Raw genomic sequence first — 19,601 nt, 5'->3', positions numbered from 1 at the left:
CAAAAACAATAATAAATTGGTCATTTTCAATCTATGACTGTTTGTGGGACATTGCTGTGCGCAATTGGCTGCCGCGTTCGCCCACAAATATACAGTCAACTCACTTTACAGCATATTCTGTGAAGCGCTTTGGGACGTCCTCCCGACGTGAAAAGCGCTATATCAAATGCAAGGATTATTATTATTATTATTATATAGTCAATCCACTTTACTGTATATCCCGTGAAGCACTTTGAGACGTTTCAACAACATGATAAGGAGCTAAAACAAATGCAGGGATTATTGTTTAATGATCCTGAAATTCTTAGTAATGATTGAAATTTGGACCTAGAAATCCAGTGTCTTATCTTTCAAGAAGTTATTTCCAAACACATTTTAACTCTGTTCCTTAAATAAGGAACAGCACGTTTCTACGAAAGTTTGCGATTTTGTCCCCTCGCTGTCCGATGCTCTTTCCTTCCACTTTGTGTATTATTTTCACCAATCTTTGCAATACTTACCGTTCATTCTGTGGGCAGAATGCCAGCTAGGCAGCCTGCGTCAGGGCTTATATAGCAGGTGCACGCAGTGTCTCAGAATGACACAAGTCCACCCGGCAAGCAGTTGGTGCCCACAGAATTGCCTGTGACGAAGGTGCCATTGGACATTATAACCAACAACTTGCATGTATATTTAACCCTTCATGTAGGATAATGACACTGAGCAAATGAGATGGGGGAGGGGGAATGGGAGGTGAACGTAAGCGCGGTCGAAGAGGTAGGTTTTTAAAAGCTCTTTCTAACATTCTTATCTGAACACGCATCAGGTCGATGAAAGAAATTGGTTTATCTTAAAATATACTTTTCCTGCACTAACTGATGAAGGCTCATTGTTCTGTGTTGATTAAAAAGTGCTCGACATCAATGAAAGTTACTTTCTCATCTTAAATAAAAGGCACCAGGTTCTATGCCATTAACCACGGCTCCTTGAAGTGTTAAATTAGAGACCGTTTTTATCTTCTATTGGGTAGTTCCATAGAGACACAAACTCCTCCTTGTAGGAGATGCATCCTCATACATTCTCTATGCTTTATGGTTCGATGCCTGCTCTTTATATTACTTTTGGCCTTTTGAACTTGTGTGATAGGCCTGTGCTCCACAGACGTGCTGCTGGAGAATGAGCATGGCATCTTAAATATTTTATGTGATGTACAGAGTAAAGGAGCCATGGTCTAAAGAAAGACCTTGAATAATGTAACATCTTTTATTCTATCCTATTCATGGTTATTTTATTACACACAAGAAGTTGCATTTTGATAGTGCCTTATGCTGAAAGGTCTCAAAGTCATTACTCTCTCTCGCGCACCAGGCTCCGCGACCTCATCACTCCCACTTTTGTCCGACTCCACTGGTTCCCCATCCCCCAGAGGATCGAGTTCAAGATCCTTGTCCTCACTTTCAAGGCCATCCATGGCCTTGCCCCCTCCTATCTCTCTGATCTGTTGACTCCCTACCAACCTGCCCGCTACCGCCTTTCAGCAGGCTCCGCCCTGCTCCATGTCTCCCGCCCAATCCACCCTTCCATCGGTGGCTGGGCTTTCAGCCTCTCTGCCCCCATACTCTGGAACTCCATCCCACGGTCCCTTCATCTCGCTTCTTCCTTTGCCTCTTTCAAGGCCGGTCTCAAGACCCTTCTCTTCAATCGTGCCTTTGGTTTCCCTCCCACCTCTCTGCCTTCCTTCACTCCTACACCAACCCCTCTCCCCCATGTTGGGCCCCGACATCTGACTGTTCAGCGCTTTGGGACGTCCTCCCGACATGAAAGGCGCTTTATAAATGTAATTTTGTTATTGAATTTTATTGTTGTTACTGAATGTAGTGACTGTTTTTATAGTCATAGTGGTAGCTATTTTTGCACAAAGTGATGTCCCACAAACAACCATCTGGTGAGCAACCAACTTATCTATATGATGATTATTAGGTAAGATGCCAGCAGAAACTCGCTTTCCCTTTCAAATAGTGTTGCACCATCATGTTACAACACCAGATCTCCAGCAGAGGAACAGCCACATCATGTTACTCCTCACCATTGACATTTATTACATTAAACACTGCATTTTTCACCCATGAGGGATAATGGTATAATGAACAAGATTGATTTACAGCAGTAGTAATTGTAGACTCGATACTTTCATTGTCCAGATAATGTGAAGAAACAATTAAATAAACCCGACAGAATAATAGGATATAGCCAGGAGTATAGGAGGTACCCAAAGGCTTTACAATGTACTGATCTGACCACTCCTAGAATATCAAGCTCAGTTGGGGTGTTCACACCTCAAAACAGAGACATCAGCCTGAAATTCCACCGAGTCCTAATGCCTGTGAGGACCATTTAGTCTTAAGATTTAGCAGAATTGTGGAAAATTCTTGAATTCAGTTTTCATTTGGAGAACAGCTCTTTTTAAGAAATTAACGCTGAATTTAAACATTCTCCACTATTTAGACAAAATGGCGAAAACGAATTTTGAGCACACAGCTGCATAATGGAAAGGTACAGAAAGGAGAAACATGGCTATTCCCAAGGCTGAAGGAAATGAGCTGTGAAGAAAGAATACGGAAACTTTAGGGAGCACCTCATTGTATAGTGTAACAAGCAGTAAGTGGTACAGGTAATTTAGTGGAGGGCTACATTACCGAGAGTATCTGTGAATTGCACACACAATGCTATTGTCTCAGAGAGGGAAATGGAGAAACTAAAAGAGCAATAATAAATAATAATAATAATAATAACAGCAGTGATAAATGGGGTGAAATTTCAGCGCCTTAGGCCGTCCTGCCAATGTGAAAGGCACTATACAAATGTAATTTTGTATTGTATTGTTAAACTGTGGTATTTTGTAACGCATTCCTTGCCATATTAAACTTCAATGGAATTCTGTAACGTTACTAATTTAATACTGCTCGATAATTAAACGCCTCATCCCACCCTTGTCCCTCACTCCTCAGAGCTTCTGTTTCTGTCTTAATTGAGTCAGTTTCCTCTTCCACTCTGATTTTTGTGAGGAATGAACTTGAAATGTTACGAATGTCATCCTTTTGATGCCATCTTAAATAGAAACGGGAGGAGCTGTCTTGTCGAAGAATGTCTAAGAAGAAAGAACTTCTACATTTATAACACTTTTATGTCAACACATCTCAATCAGTTTAACGTGCCTCCAACAATGTTGTGCTTCCCCAGTACTGAACTGGAGCATCAGCCTGGACTAACGGTTCAAAGTCGCAACATGAAGTTGAACCAATCTTTTGACCCAGAGGCAATGAGTATTAGTCTTTGGGATCAAACACTTTGGACCAGCCTGGGAACAACTCTGGAGCTATCCAACCCTGAAAATGCACAATGACACTGAGTCTACCACAATATCCATCCAGTCGTCTGTACATCTGGAGTGGGCAACTCCAAATCAGCTCCAGACTGGTCAGAAAAGGTTATTCTTTTAAGATAAACTCTAGACCCATGGAGATGTTCCCTGTAGGGTCAAGCTCCGACCCTATTAAGTGCTCCTATACGCTAACCTAGTGTGAAGGGTGCTATATAAATGGAAGTTATTATTGATGTTTAATGTAGTGAGCGTTGCTGGTGGGAAGCTTGCCAGATAATGCTTTGAACGACAACTTCGCGGTTTTAACTGGATAAACCGTGTGATTCGGTATGGAAACAGACCCAACTTGTCCATCCCAACTGGTACATGCCACTCCACCCAAGTCTCCAGCCCTCCAATTCCCCTCTCCAATTCTTGCAATGTCCAAAAACAAAGCAGCGATGTCTGCTCCAGGCAGTCCCACAGTTCCACCTAGTGTTAGAGTATTAGAATTACAGGCTGGGTGAAGCAATAATAATCTGCATTTAATGTAGCACCTTAGTTTATATATATATATATAGCATGTAGTTTACATGGCTCAAAGTGCTTCAGAGGAATTCACAGTAAAGTGAAGAATTCCGTTGTATGTTTGTAGGCAAACAGGCAGGCAATTTATGAACAGCAAAGCCCCACAAATAGCCACGAGATGAATAACAGGTTAAAATGGCAAATTATTCGCCAGGACCCCGCAGAAACTCTTTCTCTTTTGGGGATCTTTAACACCCACCTATACAGGCAGGCAGGAACTCAGTTTAATATCTTATCCGAAGGACGGCACATGGGGAAAGGGCAGGTAAATGGGATTGAAAGGATTTCTCTGAAACGAGCCTGCACAGACACGATGGGCCGACTGGCCTTCTTCTGTGATATAACTTTTTATGGTTCTAACAATGCAGCGATCCTCCAGCAATGTAGTCAAGTGTCAACCTAGACTGTGAGTTCAAAGTGCCAGGATGGGGCTTAAACCTACAACTTTCTGACTTAGAAGTGAGAGTGCTACCAAATAAACCAGGCTGACCTATGAGGATAATAATAATATTTGAGACATTTAGAAGACATGAAAAGCATTGTATCAAATGCAAGGATTATTATTATTATAGTAATAATCCTTGCATTTGATATAGCGCTTTATCACGTTTTTGAGACATCTCAAAGCGCTTCACAGAATATACTGTAAAGTGAATTGACTGTGTATATTTGTGGGCGAAATGCGGCAGCCAATTGCGCACAGCAGTGTCCCACAAAACAGTCATGGATTGAGTGACCAAATTAGTTTTTTTTTAAAAAAGTGATTATTACCCCGGGAAAAGCGATCCGCCAATCGACTAACAACTGGGTTCCGACTTACTGCCAGGTAAACAGAGGCGTTTGGAGTAAGGAAACTTGCCCAACATTTCACCCTGCTGGGAACAGGATGTGTCTGTTGGACAAATAATAAAATACACATGTGTTATACCTGAGCTTGGATTCATTAGTTTTACAATACATGCCTCCCACTCAGCTCCTGTTAACCTTGCAAGCTAAATCCCTAGCTGGACAAGCAGTGGGAAGCTTACCAGATAATGCTTTCAATGCTTTCAACAAGCTATGGGGTATTAGTTAGTTAAACTCCAATAGTACTCAAACATACATATGTGCAACCCTCAGTTTCTTTTGGATATTTTTAAGCATGGCCTTGGCCATTGTGTGCCTTATACTCTCCGGACTTAGATAAACAGGGTGCATCCATCTGGAGAGAAAGTACACATTCCATTGCACTCAAGGGAATTTGAGGTCAGGGGTTTCAAAACTGGAGACTTGCAAAGTTGGAACAGACAGGATCTCAGTTTAATGTCTCATTCCCAAAGGACAGCAGTTTTCATGGGGATTTTCCATGCCTGCTCTGTGATCACATCTCATTTAGTAATATTGGTGGCTTATGGAGTAACTCCATGGCAGCGGTGATATAAATAATCCTCCCATTTGCATTTACAAATGTGACAAATAGGAACCTAGGAATGTACAAGATCATAAAGACCCCCTGGTCAGTGCTAAAGCAAAATGATTCCAATTTAAAAAGAATAATAAATAATTCTCGTCTGCTCCCTCACATTCCTCTCAACCAAATTCTCCGTCAAATATCTATCAAATTTCATCTCGTAATGACTGGCACAATTGTCTCCTCATTAGAACTCCTGTCAGCGGTGTTACACTCACTCGCTGTTTTCGTTCTTATTTTCCAACCTCCTAGCGTTTTAGTGATTGCCTGCAATATTAAAACAAAATGAAGTCTTGCACAACATTGCAATGATAAAGCCTCTTATACAGTCAGGGTTGTGCATCTATTATGGAGTCCACACCAGCACCACAGACACTGATAGACATCATCCATCACAGAGTTATTAGTATGCTCTATCTCTGCATTACAGGCGAACAAACCTTGGGATTATTCTGACTGCGCATCCATTCAGAAAATCCCGTTGCTGTGGGGTAAGAGCTATTCTGCCAGTTTAGTAATTCTGCTTTGAAATGACTGTAACGCAATTTTAATTCTTTGGGGGTCAACCAGGTGAGTGACACACGTGGAAACTCATCACCGTGCTTAAAAATTTCCAAAAGAAATTGAGGGTTGCACATATGTATGCCACCTACAAGTGGAAATTTCCTTGTGTCCAGAATGCAATGTGCATTGTTTCCCTGAAGGGACACATCCTGCTTACTTAATTATTAGGCACAGGTTGGCAAAAGCCATCTCCTCTCTATCTATATTTTAAGCTTACCTGGATCTCACCTATGGTAACCTCCTTCCCATCTTCTCACTTCCTTGGCATCCGACCCTGCCAATGTGAAGTGCCCTGACACGTTATCCTATGTGAAGGGCACTATAATATAATAATAATCCTTGCATTAGCGCCTTATCACTTCTTCAAGACGTCTCAAAAAGTTTCACAGATTATACTGGAAAGTGAATTGACTGCATATTTTGTGGGCGAAACATGGCAGCCAATTGCACAAGCAGTGTACAGGTGCAAATTGCTGTTGTGTTGCAAGTAAAAAATACATGTTATTGCTACAGGGTAAAGATCTGTTTAACAGCTGAAACAAAACTGCTAAGAGCATTGAGCAACAACAACCATTTACACTTGTATAGCGTCTTTCACATCAGGGGAAAACCCTCCAATTACTGGGGCTTCTCAATTCCTGCGACACAGAGATCTCTCAGATACTGATGTGCAAACAAGCAAAGATCACAAACATTTTGTTTAATCAGAACAAAATGAATGTTGCGAATGCCTGCTACTGAATGGCACGTTGAGATACTTTTTAGTTGCTGTACTAAACCTCATTAACAATAACTTACGATGGATAAGTAACCCTCTATGATCAATTCAACATGGCTTACAAGCCACTTACAAGCAAGTTTTAAAGAGCTCCCTGTAGCTGGTCAATGGTTATTAAGTCATTATTCAATAGTTTTCAAGTCAGTCAGCCTGCAGAGGTTACCAATAATGCTAATAATAATTTGCACTTATACAGCGCTGTTCATGTAGGAGGGAGAATGTTTCAAAGTGCTTCACAGAGGCGGAGTCAAAGAGGCGGAGTACAAGGTGTGAGATAGGGCATTAGGGGTGAAGTGGCTGAAGGCAAAATCAGAGATTGTATTTTTTAGACAGGTTTGAAAGCAGAGAGGGAGTGTGCAAGGTGGACGAATTCATGAAGGGCAGGGGCAAAGTGGCTGAAAGCCTGTCTACTGATGGTGCAATAATGGGGCCAGGGACTTACTTATAAATCCCTTCACATCCTATCACCTTCCTATCTTCCTGATCCCCTACCCCACTCCTCTGCTCTCCCCCCCCTTCCTGCCCAATCCGTGCCACCATTGGTGGATGAGCCTTCAGATCCTACATCCCCTAACCTCTGGAACTCCCTTTTACCCTCCCCTCATCCCCTCTCTAACTGTCTTCAAATCCCTCTGTACGAACTACCTCTTCGATGGGCCCATGGTCACCTCCCACCTCTCCCCTGCTCGGCATCTGACCACATTGGTGTAAAACCTTCCGAGACAATGTCTTATGTGAAAGGTTCCAATTAAATGGAAATGGCTGTGGGAGTAGGACAGTAGGTTGCAGCGACAAACCTTTACAACCCTTTTACATCCCTAGACATGTAAAAGGTACTCAGTCACTGGTTTCTCTAGATTACAAAGTTAATCATTTGAGTGCAACAGTTTGGGAAATCTGTTGCAATGTCCCACAAACAGCCATGGACCGATTTCATTTGGGGGATTTGCTGGTTAGGACACTGGGAGAAACTCCCTTCTCTTTTCGGATTCTGCCATGTCATCGTTAACATTCACCTGAACAGGCAGACGATCCTCGGTTTAATATCTCATCCAAAGGACGGCACCTCCGACAAGCTTAGACGATGTTATTTCAAGTCCTGACATTGGTCTTGAACTCCCAATCATGTGACTCAGAGGCGAGAGTTCTACCACTGTGCCAGGCTGACATATATAATATATATTATATATTTAAAAAGAGTAATGCAGCTCAGGCATCAAAATGATTCAATGGCTCAAAATAAAAAAAAAGTTTTGAGGCTCAAAATGATTAATTACAGCGCTGAACTGCTTTGCTGTTTTTAATGCAGTCCCCCCTTACACCACATAGTGTCACTGTAACCATGTATTTAATACAGACAAATTATCAATTACCTCATAACATGCCAATATTATATTTTGATCTCACTCTTCCTCCGATGGCGCACAATAGTGACTCACTCAGAATACGTCAATTACAATGGTGCCTCGGATGCTGAAAGTCCAAAACTGATCAGCAATATGCATTGGTAGCAACAAAAATCATTTGGATTCAATGACATATGCAATGGCAGCAACGGTGGCTCAAATCAAATATGGTTCAATTCTACAAAATCCTACTTGACCTTTTAAGTCTGGATGATTTAAACCTCAATTTTGCACTGCCTTATGCATACTTGTGGAGTCCTGTAATGTAGTGGTTAGAGCACTCGCCTCGCAATCGAGAGGATCTGGGTTCGATTCCCGGGGAGGCGAAACCTTTGGCAAGTTTCCTTACTCCCCACGTCTCTGTTCACCTAGCAGTAAGTAGGAAATCGATTGTTAGTTAATTGGCGGATCGCTTTTCCGGGGGCAATAATCCCTTGAGTGAGAAAAATAATTTGGTCACTCAATCAACGGCTGTTTGTGGGACACTGCTTTGTGCAATTGGCTGCCACGTTTTCCCCACAAAATATAGAGTTAATTCACTTTACAGTATATTCTCTGAAGTGCTTTCAGATGTCTTGAAGACGTGATAAGGCACTATATAAAATGCAAAAATTATTATTGTTATTATCCTCCGAACTGCATTGCAGGATAGATGCCTCATCTCTGAACCAGAAGGTTGTTGGTTCAAGCCCATAGTCTAGAGTAGATTAAGCGCATTGCTAAACAATGGTGCTATATCAGAACTAGGTTACTTCAAAATACATTATAATGTCATTCCTTACGTTAGGAAAGGATTAGGGAATAATGCAATTTTTCAACCCGTTTATGATTCTATGATTTCAGCCACATTTCTCCCACTCTTAGGAACAATCTCCATATTTCCCTCCTCCTCTCCCACCCACCCTCCCTCTCTGTTTTCAAATCCCACCTAAACAATGTGCCCTTGGCAATCTCCCTCCTACTGCCCATCTCGCTCTCTTACCTCCTCAAGCTCTCACTCAGTCTCTAGAAAGTGCTATAGAAGTGCAAGTTATTATTGTTGTCCATGTGGTTTTGCTGTCCCTGTCAGCTCTTGATGCTGACCTCATGCTCTCAAGCAGTGGTGACTGTGTTAATAAAAATGTCCTGAGCAGAATCTTGGAGACAATAATAATCCTTGCATTCAAACTAGCACTTTATCACATCTGGAGGACATCTCAAAGCACTTACTGTATTACTGTAAAGTGCAGTGACTGTGTATTTTATAGGCAAACGACTATTTTCTCATCAAAGCAGCGTCTGAGACCATTCTTCCTCGGCTGGGCTGTATGGATGGCAATCATCCAAAAAACAAAGACTCATTCTGATTCTGGCTGTGAAGTTTGAAATAGAAATTGATCAGTTAATCAAGTTTTATTTAGGTCTCCAGTTTGGAAAAAATCAATCTCGGCAGCACTCTGAATGCATCATTCTCTGATCTGACCGATAGTTGTACAATTTACACCAGTCGAACTTAAACAGGGGTAGATTAGAGGCATCCAGTGAAGCTGTTTAAGTGTAACAAAGTGCAGGCAGGATTGCACAGAAGCAAGCCATAATATCACGCAAAGGAGCATGACAAAAAGGCAATGCATCCCACACTATTATAGCAGAACTGATAAATTACTTAATCAATCTGACTAAACTGTAACACAGTTTATACACAGAGCATTTAGCCCCCCCCCCCCACTTCACTTAACTAATTGGACTAGACAGGCAAGAGCCAACTCCTCCCTTTCACAGTCAATTGGGAAAATAATAAACCCCATGATATTCTCAGCGTACTAGTCAGATCATCATGCAACGCTATGATCCTTGATGTAATGTATTTAGTATCCCTCGTAAACCACTCAATTTGAAATGATGTATGAGAAAAAGCTAAGCCACCTCCACGCTCGATGGACAGACAGAGCAGGATACGATCCACATTATTATTATGGGTAAATGGTACTTTCAGCTAGAATTTTAAATCATCAGAATAATAATCCTTGCATTTGATATAGCATCTTATCACATCTTCAAGATGTCTCAAAGGGCTTCACAGAACATATTGTGTATGGATGTGACTGTGTGCATAGAGGATGTGACTGTATTTGTTGGACGAATAGTAAAATGGCACAACGAAAGCAGGTGCGTTGGAAGAGAAGCCTTTTTGTACATTATATCACTGTATAAATTCTGAGTTCATAAAAATTTCAGCAGAGAAGGTAAACAACTCTGATGTGCCATCTCCCCCGCTGGAGGTAGTTACTCTAATCCCATTATCCTCCTCTTCCTACATTCTGCCTGTGCTGTGCTATCTCAACCACTAATTCCATTATCTCGCTCTATCTTTGTGCCCTGCAGAATCATTGAAAAAGATCAAACAGAGAGAAAAGTAATTTCTGTTAAAAAAAATCACTTTAACTCCTTGGGCTGTAACACAGGTGCAATGCATTCATTTCACCAGAGGAACAGTAAAGTCTGCTCACTCTCTCTTTAAAACAGTCACTAGACTTCACAGTAACTAATGTGAATCACTTAGACATGTATTGATTTACAGGGGCTATTTTAAAAAAAACGCAAGTTCTTTCTTTCTCCCAGTGAGGACGCTGCAAAGGCTGACGTTTTGAAGATCGTCTTAAACCAAACAAGGATTTTGAAATGTGTATCAAAATTTCACCACAATGCACAGCTCTGACATTTTGTTTCGCCAATATTGTAAATTCTAATAATCCTTGCGCATGATAAGGTACAGGTATATATACCCTTGAAACATCTCAAAGAGCTTCACAGAGAATTTCTGTAAGTGTAGTAAGTACAATATTTTGTGGGTGAACACAGCAGCCAATTTTCATACAGCAATGACCCACACACAGCCAAGAAGTGAATGACAAATGATATCTGGGGGATGTTGGCCAATACACCGGGAGAAACTCCTTCCTCTTTTCGAATAGTGCCACGGGATGTTTAATGTCCACCAGGACAGGAAGATAGGATCTTGGTTTAGCATCTCATATGAAGAATGGAACCTCTGGCAATGGCAACATCTACCAGGATGGTACAGGAATATTAGCCTAAACTCTGAGTTCAAAGTAATAATAATAATAATCCTTGCATTTGATATAGCGCTTTTCACGTCGGGAGGACGTCCCAAAGCGCTTCACAGAACACACTGTAAAGGGAATTGACTGTATATTTGTGGGCGAACGCGGCAGCCAATTGCTCACAGCAATGTTTCACAAACAGTCGTAGATTGAAAATGACCAATTTATTATTGTTTTTGGTTTTGGAGGGATTATTATTAGGCGTGTGGAGTAAAGAAACTTGCCCAAGGTTTCGCCCTCAAGCTCACAACCTTCTGACTCAGAGGCAAGAATGCTGTCAACTGACCAGGCTGTCAATGGATGCAATTAGTTTTAATTTGAACACAGTGAGGACCCAGGTAGGGCATGAAGACGTAGAAGGGAGCCAAAGAAGTTAAAGGACCTATGGCGGGATATGTGAAGCTTGAGAGGAACAAGAGATGAAAGTTCGGAAGAGAAATTATGACAGCAGCAGAAATAAAATAGAGAAAGATGGGAAATGCACCTATACAAATTGGTCCCACTGTGACAGTTTTAGAAAAAGTCTCTGTGACTGATTACTGACCTCCCAACCCAGTACAATGGCTCAATCAATAAATCTCACTCACTGGCAGCAAAATGCAATCTACTACAGAAATGTTATCACTTGTTTCCTTCTCCATCTCCATTGCCTGGTTTCAGGCAGTGGAATGTGCTGCAGCATGATAAAAGCCAACAGATCCACAAAACCAAATGGGGGGGTGGTGTGGAGGGAGGGTGGGGAGGGAGGAAGTCAAGCCCTTTTTATAAACTGCCCTGGGACCATTTGAGACAAATTAAGGTTTCAGTGTGCCGAATGATCCCCTATATGGGAGAATCATCTATCCAATGACAAAGCGATGGAGTGTCACCTGAACCAGGGCAGCCATCTCTCTCTGGTCCTGCTCTCCCAGTAGAAAAAGGACAACGAGTTAAAGTTTACAGATCCTTCTTCATGTCAGTGTTTAGTTGTTTCCATTAGGAGAATGCTAGTGAATGATGAATTTACAAATCAGGAATTTATATGAGACGTGAACAAACTGGATTTTACCTCTCTCAGATTCCTCACTGAAAGGATAGAGGGAAGAGAAGACAAGCTGTGTTGCGGCAGGTCAGTGCAGCTCCAGCAGTCAATGTCCTCAAGCCAGAGGTCTGAACAAAGCCAAGGTTTCCTACCACTGACCTAACACTTATGTGGACAGCCGTAGTAAGACGATCCAAAATACCAAGCTCAATATCGCTTCTTCGTTCTATGTTCCATCAAATCATAGAAGTTTACAGCCCAGAAAAAGGTTATTCAGACCATCATGTCTGCACAGGCTCTGAGAGCGAGGTGTCCATTCAATCCCACTATCCTCACCTTAACCCTTCAAGCTGGATCAGGAACGTAGTCTGGATGAGGAATGTAGTCTGGATCAGGAGTGACTCTGCAGTGAACCAGAGCTACAGAGCTGCAGGACCCAAGCAAGTTTGGAAAAAGCCTCTATCTATTATATATACTTGTCTCCTTCCCTTCTTGAAACCCACCATGGGCTAATCCTTTACCAACTTACGCGGCAGGGCTTTCCACATCCCAAAAACTTTCTGTGTGAAAATGTTTCTCCTAAGGTCTCCTTTCACTTCTCCTGTGGTTATCTTATTACTATGACCCCCTCATCATGTGACTGGCCTTCAAATACTTTGTTGCGGCAATGCTGGTGGGGAAAGGCTTTGGAACAGTGAGGAAAGAACAGAATAGTGTAGACATCCAATTTGTCCAATTATGCCAACTTCCTCCCATCTCTTTTGTCTACAAAATAGTCACTACACTTAATAATAAATAATAATAATAATCCTTGCATTTTATATATAATATATATTTGCCCTTGGCCATCTAAAATATATATATATTATATATACAGTATAACCTGTGAAGCATTTTGATATGTCCTCCAATTATTATTTATAATTATTAATATGCTGGTGAACTTTCTAAAGGACACCCCAAGATAGATATTCCATCTGGGTTTAACATTTCAAAGCATGCAAAATATGGCAAATTTGTAAATACAATCTGAATTTTGAAGCCCTTTTTTGGTAAGTTCTGTGTTCAACAATTTGCCAGACTCTGAATACTCCAATAGAGCTAGTCTCGAGCCAGGTGGAATTTCTCTCCACCCATGGCCATAAAATGGCATCCAAAAATATGCTTCACAGCAAGATCAACAACAACAACATCTTGCATGTATTATAGATTATTATAGATCAAGCAGCAAGAGAGTTCCATTCCCAATGCTGCTGCAACTAGTCTGAACCTGGTGTATCCAGAACCATCTAGAACTTGCAAAAAACATTCAACATCACCAAACATTACAGAAAACGGTGTCCATAAAGTCTAATAGGCAACTATTTCTAACCAGCCTCCTCAATAAGGAATGCAAGTGGGGAACTCCTTCCCATAAGTGCACGGTCATGGCTTGTGCCACGATGACTTGTTGGGAACTTTGTTACAACAGTAAATTGTGCTGAACAACAACAAGAACAACAAAATTACATTTGTATTGCGCCTTTCACGTCAGAAGGATGTCCCAAGGCGTTGGATCGACAGAGTTACGGACCCAAGCTGAGGGTCAGGGTAGGGGATGGGGGAGGGTAGGAGGAAAGCAGGGAAATCGAAAGCACGGTCGAAAGCACGGTTGAAGCAGATTTCCCCAGAATCAGTCACCGCCCATCTGCCTCTTCTTTCTCCAAACCTGCTTGGGTTCCAACTCTATATCTGTAAAGTACTTTCAGATGTTCTCCCATGTGAAAGGCATTATGAAATTGCAAGGTGTTAATGATAATAATAATAATCCTTGCATTTGATAAAACGCCTTATCACGTTTTCCAGACGTCTCAAAGTGCTTCACAGAACTTACTGTAAAGTGAGTTGACTGTACATTTTGTGGGCGAAACGCAGCAGCCAATTGTGCACAGCAGTGTCCCACAAACAGTCGTGGATTGAGTGACCAAATTATTATTATTATTTTAAAGGGATTATTACTCACGGAAAAGCGATTCACCAATCGACTAACAACCGGGTTCCTACTTACTGCTAGGTGAACAGAGGTGTGTGGAGTATGGAAACTTTCCTAACATTTCTCCCTGCCCGGGAATCGAAACCTAGTCCTTTCGCTTGCGAGACAAGTGCTCTAACTACTAAGCTAAAAGACTCCACATTCAAGATGTTGTAATGTGCTTCTGGTTTCCTCAGTAAGGCTCCACATATGAGACATCATCATCAATAAATCTTCATTCCTCTCAAGCTTAGAAGGGTGAACACAGTTTAGAATCCATTACTTTATGCAGAAATGTACTGACTTGTCCAGGGAAGAATGGAGGTGGAGAGTATTAGATAAGGATTGGAGAGTGAGTAAGAGTCAGCGACCAACAGTATTTAGAAAAAAAACCTAATTAATTACTTAATTACTCTTACTTTGGGGCAAAATGGCCACATTTTAAGGAAACCTTTTATTTCTATTCCCTGCTCATATCCTACAACTAGGTCCCTATTGTGAAAAAAATCTCGAGTTTAATTTCTCCCGAGAAATAAATCAAACTGATTTTAACCATGATAACGGTTATTGCAAATCTGAAAATAACTTTCAAATCAATTTTACAACTGTGCTCATTAAACACTTAAGAGTGACCTAGAACTTGTGAAAGATACACGGCTTCTTATCTATCCCATTAAGTACAGCATTGGGCAAGGGGGAACAGAACAAAACCTATGGGAGGATATTGCAGAGGTTAATTTCTCATTTCTCGACAAATCCAAACTGGCTATTCGATTTCTAACAGCTGTATGTAATAATAATAAGCCTTACATTTGATGCAGCGCCTTTCACATCAAGAGGACGTCTCAAAGGGCTTCACGGGATTTACTGTAAAGCACAGCAACTGTTTATTTTCTAGTCGTACGTGGCTGTCATTTTGTGCACAGCAACATCCCACAAACAGCCATAGAGTGTATGATCGATTTTATCCGGGGCTTGTTGGCCAAATCATAGTGAGAAACTCCTTTTTTTGAACAGTGCCATGGTAACTTTAACAGCAACAACTTGCATTTATATAATGTCATTCATGTGGGGTAGCGTCTTGGGAATCAGTTTAATGTCTCATCTGAAGGACGGCCCCTCTGATAATGGGGGACACCTCCACCATTGCATATATTGTCATCCTATATTGTTCGATGAACCCATAACCTTCTCACTTAGAGATGAGAGCACGATCAATAGAGAATTTAAATTCAGGCTGACACACTGGATTTAAATTATATATGTTGCTTTTCCACTTTAAACCTGAAGTGTTGTGTGTACCTGTCTCTGGAAACCAACTGGTGCTGTATATTTTCAACAGAGCCTCATTGCAATGCTATAAAAATATTATTACAATGATAAATATATCAAATACTTTGACAGGTTTATTATTGTAATGTTGACCCTAATGTAAACCCAATTTAAAAACATTGAATACTGGACTCACTCAATCCTTCTTTCTTTCTATTTTCTTTGCCGTATTCTCTCCATCACTTTTTTACTTCTGTTTGACTTTACTCTTCAATATTTACTCTACCTATTGAAAAGTTACCATTGCCTCAACTGCTCCTTTCCTACCATCTCCTTTGGCTGAAAGCCTTGGAATACAGTTCAGAGGTATACATAGTACAACAACAACAACAACAACTTGGATTTATACAGCACCCTCCACGCCGGATGGCGTCTCAGAGCGCAGAGTACTGTGTCAATATATGCTCATCAGAAAATGTCATTTGTTTCAAGAACAAGTTAGACAGATTTCTGTCAGAAAATAATATCTCTGGATACAGTATATAGTTTGGGACACGACATGTCAAGCAACTGCTAGGATGATGGAAGACGAACTAAATGGACCTTAGTCTTCTTTCACCTAGCAAATTCTTATGTTCCTATGCTCTATCATCTTTGTTACTGACAGTATCTACTGCATTTCATATCTTTCATATTGGCAAAGTAGAGTGGGTGCTGTCACCTTTAGTATTAGCAATACAGTATATATTATATTCTGCCATCTTTAAGACTAATTGTATATAACTTGTACAGTACAAGTTTACCATAATGGTTGCACAGCCTTTTGAGACGTGTATAAAATGGTTATTTGCCTGCTATCCAAAATGGTTTCCAGATAATGTTTTTTGCACCTTGTTCAAGTGGCCCATCTTCACAGAGTAAATAATAATAACTTACTTGCCTTTCACATAAAGGAATTACTCAAGACACAAAGTAACAGGTCATTTGTAGCACGTTCCACTGACACTATAGCCGAGATCAGCTAATTCAGTACTAACCAAAATTGGGACCTTTTTAGGTCTGTATGGTTCCTCTCTAACACTTCCTTTGATGCAATTCTCCCACATTACAGCCTATCCCCAAATATGCTCTGCTCCGATAGAACTGACACCATTATTTCATTTCGTAAGTAAAATAATGTAAAAAAATGACTTCATGTTGAAAGTAAAAGATGATATCAAATATGCCATGTGAAGGATCATATATTTATCCTGTCTGGATTAGTTGCAATGTTCTAGCTTTAAAACAGTTCATTAAGAATTGACCTTTCAGTGCAATACAGTTGTTAGAGCTGATTTTGGAGCTCTTCCTGACTCAATCTATCGGGATTGCATGGCTGATCCAGAATACATTCCTGATTTGGACTACATTCCTGATCCGGCGTTGATCCACTCCACTCTATCCAGGACCACTTCTGATCCAAGTAGCATTTCTGAATCTTATTTCAAGGGCTCAGTTTTAGTTCTGCTGATCCAGACTACACTCCAGATCCAGGGTAAACGCTTGTTCCAGAGTACAATCCTAAATCCAAATCTAATTTTTGAATCTTAGTTCAATTTTGGCTCGGGTACAGCACAATTTTTAACTTGCATCTTATTGCTTTGTAACTTTTGAAAAATTGGAACTGAAATCAACCATAACTTTCCACTCATATCTGTTTATAAAGCAATCCACCCCACAAGAGTATTGATATTACCCTTGTCTCTGTTTTGTTTCCATTGCCTTTCTGTAATCTTTTTTTCATCCTCCAAGCTTCATTCTGAACAGCATTATTTCAGTAAACAACTGAAAAAGGACCATTTTGCAGTGCAACATGATCTACTTTGCAGTGATCATGTTGAGAATAATCAATAATATTCCTTGCATTTGATATAGTGGAGTCCTGTAGCTCAGTGGTTAGAGCACTCGCTTTGCAAGTGAGAGACCTGAGTTCAATTCCAGGCAGGGCGAAACCTTGGGCAAGTTTCCTTACTCCACACACCTAATAATAATCCCTCCAAAAAACAACAAAAAAATAATAAATTAGTCATTTTCAATCTTCGACTGTTTGTGGGACATTGCTGTGCGCAAATGGCTGCCGCGTTCGCCCACAAATATACAGTCAATTCACTTTACAGTGCGTTCTGTGAAGCGCTTTGGGACGTCCTCCCACGTGAAAAGCGCTATATCAAATGCAAGGATTATTATTATTATAGCACTTGTAACATTGACAACTTTTCACAGAGATTTCTGTAAATAATAATAATAATAATAATCCTTGCATTTGATATAGCGCTTTTCACGTCAGGAGGACGTCCCAAAGCGCTTCACAGAACACACTGTAAAGTGAATTGACTGTATATTTGTGGGCGATGACTGTATCTTGTGGGCGAATGCAGCAGCCAATCTGTGCATAGCAATGCCCAATAAATAGCTATGGAGTGACCAATTGTACCTGGGAGATTTTTTAGTCAGGACACAGATCTAGTTACAGATTCAATTTATTGGGATCTAATTTGCAGAATTAACTAACAGAATTCCTTAATAATGGAATCAAATCACTCAAATGGGATAACTGGAAATCCCTAACAAGACACGCAGGAATCTGTTCAGACAGGATCTACTTACAGAGCAGAGATCCTGCAGGTTGGTTTGAGTTCTGAGGAATCCATTTAAAAAATACCATGTTATACCCTGTTGTCAGTATAACTTTTGGATGGATTTAAATGGGGATTGTGTTTTTGAATAATGCCACTAAAACATCAGAGTGGTCATTCATGAGGACATTGGCTGGTTCAGCTGCTCCACATATTGTGGAAATAATCAAACCTCATTCTAGTGGGAGATAATTCCAGTTGAGAGTCTCAACTTACACTGCATTGTTTCAGACATTTCGGACGATGCAGAATTTGTCAAATTCTTAATTTCAGCTTTAATTCTGAAGCAGTTATTTCGTAGTTCTTACAAAACTTGCAGAAAATTCACTTCAAAACAGCATAAGCTGGGAACTTTTTCTCCCCCTCCCCACTGCCCTGGTGTATTCTATAAACATCAATATGGACGATATTTACAAGCTTGCACACCAGTATAGAGCGCCTCCAACATAACTCATTGTCAGAGCTTCCTTCAAGCTGAGAGCAGATTCAATATTGATGGGAACAGTACTGAATTATAATAATAATAATCCTTACATTTGATGTAGAGTCTTTCATGTCAGGAGGACATCTCAAAGCACTTCACAGGATTTACTGTAATACGCTGTGACTGTATATTTTGTAGGCGAAGGAATAGAAAAAATAATAATAATTACTGAGAAAATGGGAAAGCGGTACTTGTTCTGCTTTCCATCTGCAGTTATGGTGATTTCATTATTATAGGAGGAAATAAAATGGGTTCAGTGAAGAGAAACCAGCATCAATGTTTTTCCAATCTATAAAGGGAGAGAAGTAAATGACTTTTTCTATTACAAGCGATCAAGAAACCAAATAAACACTTTTTTTTAATAAATAAGAATGTGCATGTTTAAAGGGGCCGTATTGCCTGCCTGGGGGTAATTGTTCAGAGTGCAGCACAATAATCTTGCAGCTTTTGCAAGCAGATTCCCTAAACAAGTAAGTCATGTGGTACTGCACCTGAATATGTATGAAAGACAAGACCATTGCACTGCATTTTTGTACACTGCTATACACATTGTATTATTAACATTACATTAGAAAATCTACCTACCTTTTGTCTATCTCCTGAAATTTGCAAGCATAAAGCATGGAATGGAAAAGCCCATCCCTTTCACGTGAAATCTATTCCATTGTGGACTTCACCGCACCCATTCTATCTGCTGGAGGAAAGTTCTGCATCAATGCTGCATGATTGCCAAAGACTCCCCAAATGATTCACTCTCACTCAACAAATCTAAATGTTCATGCTTTGCACATCGTCACATTTGTGTGACAGCTTGGCTTTGTTGGTAGAACGCTTGCCTCTGGGTCTGAAGGTTGTGGGTTCAAGCCCATATTGGGACTTGAGGCATTAAGCTAAATATCCCATAGCAC

This window comes from Callorhinchus milii, unplaced genomic scaffold, assembly GCF_018977255.1.
Source record: "Callorhinchus milii isolate IMCB2004 unplaced genomic scaffold, IMCB_Cmil_1.0 Scaffold3, whole genome shotgun sequence".
NCBI classification, from domain to species: domain Eukaryota; kingdom Metazoa; phylum Chordata; class Chondrichthyes; order Chimaeriformes; family Callorhinchidae; genus Callorhinchus; species Callorhinchus milii.
Note: the sequence above shows the minus strand (reverse complement) of the source record.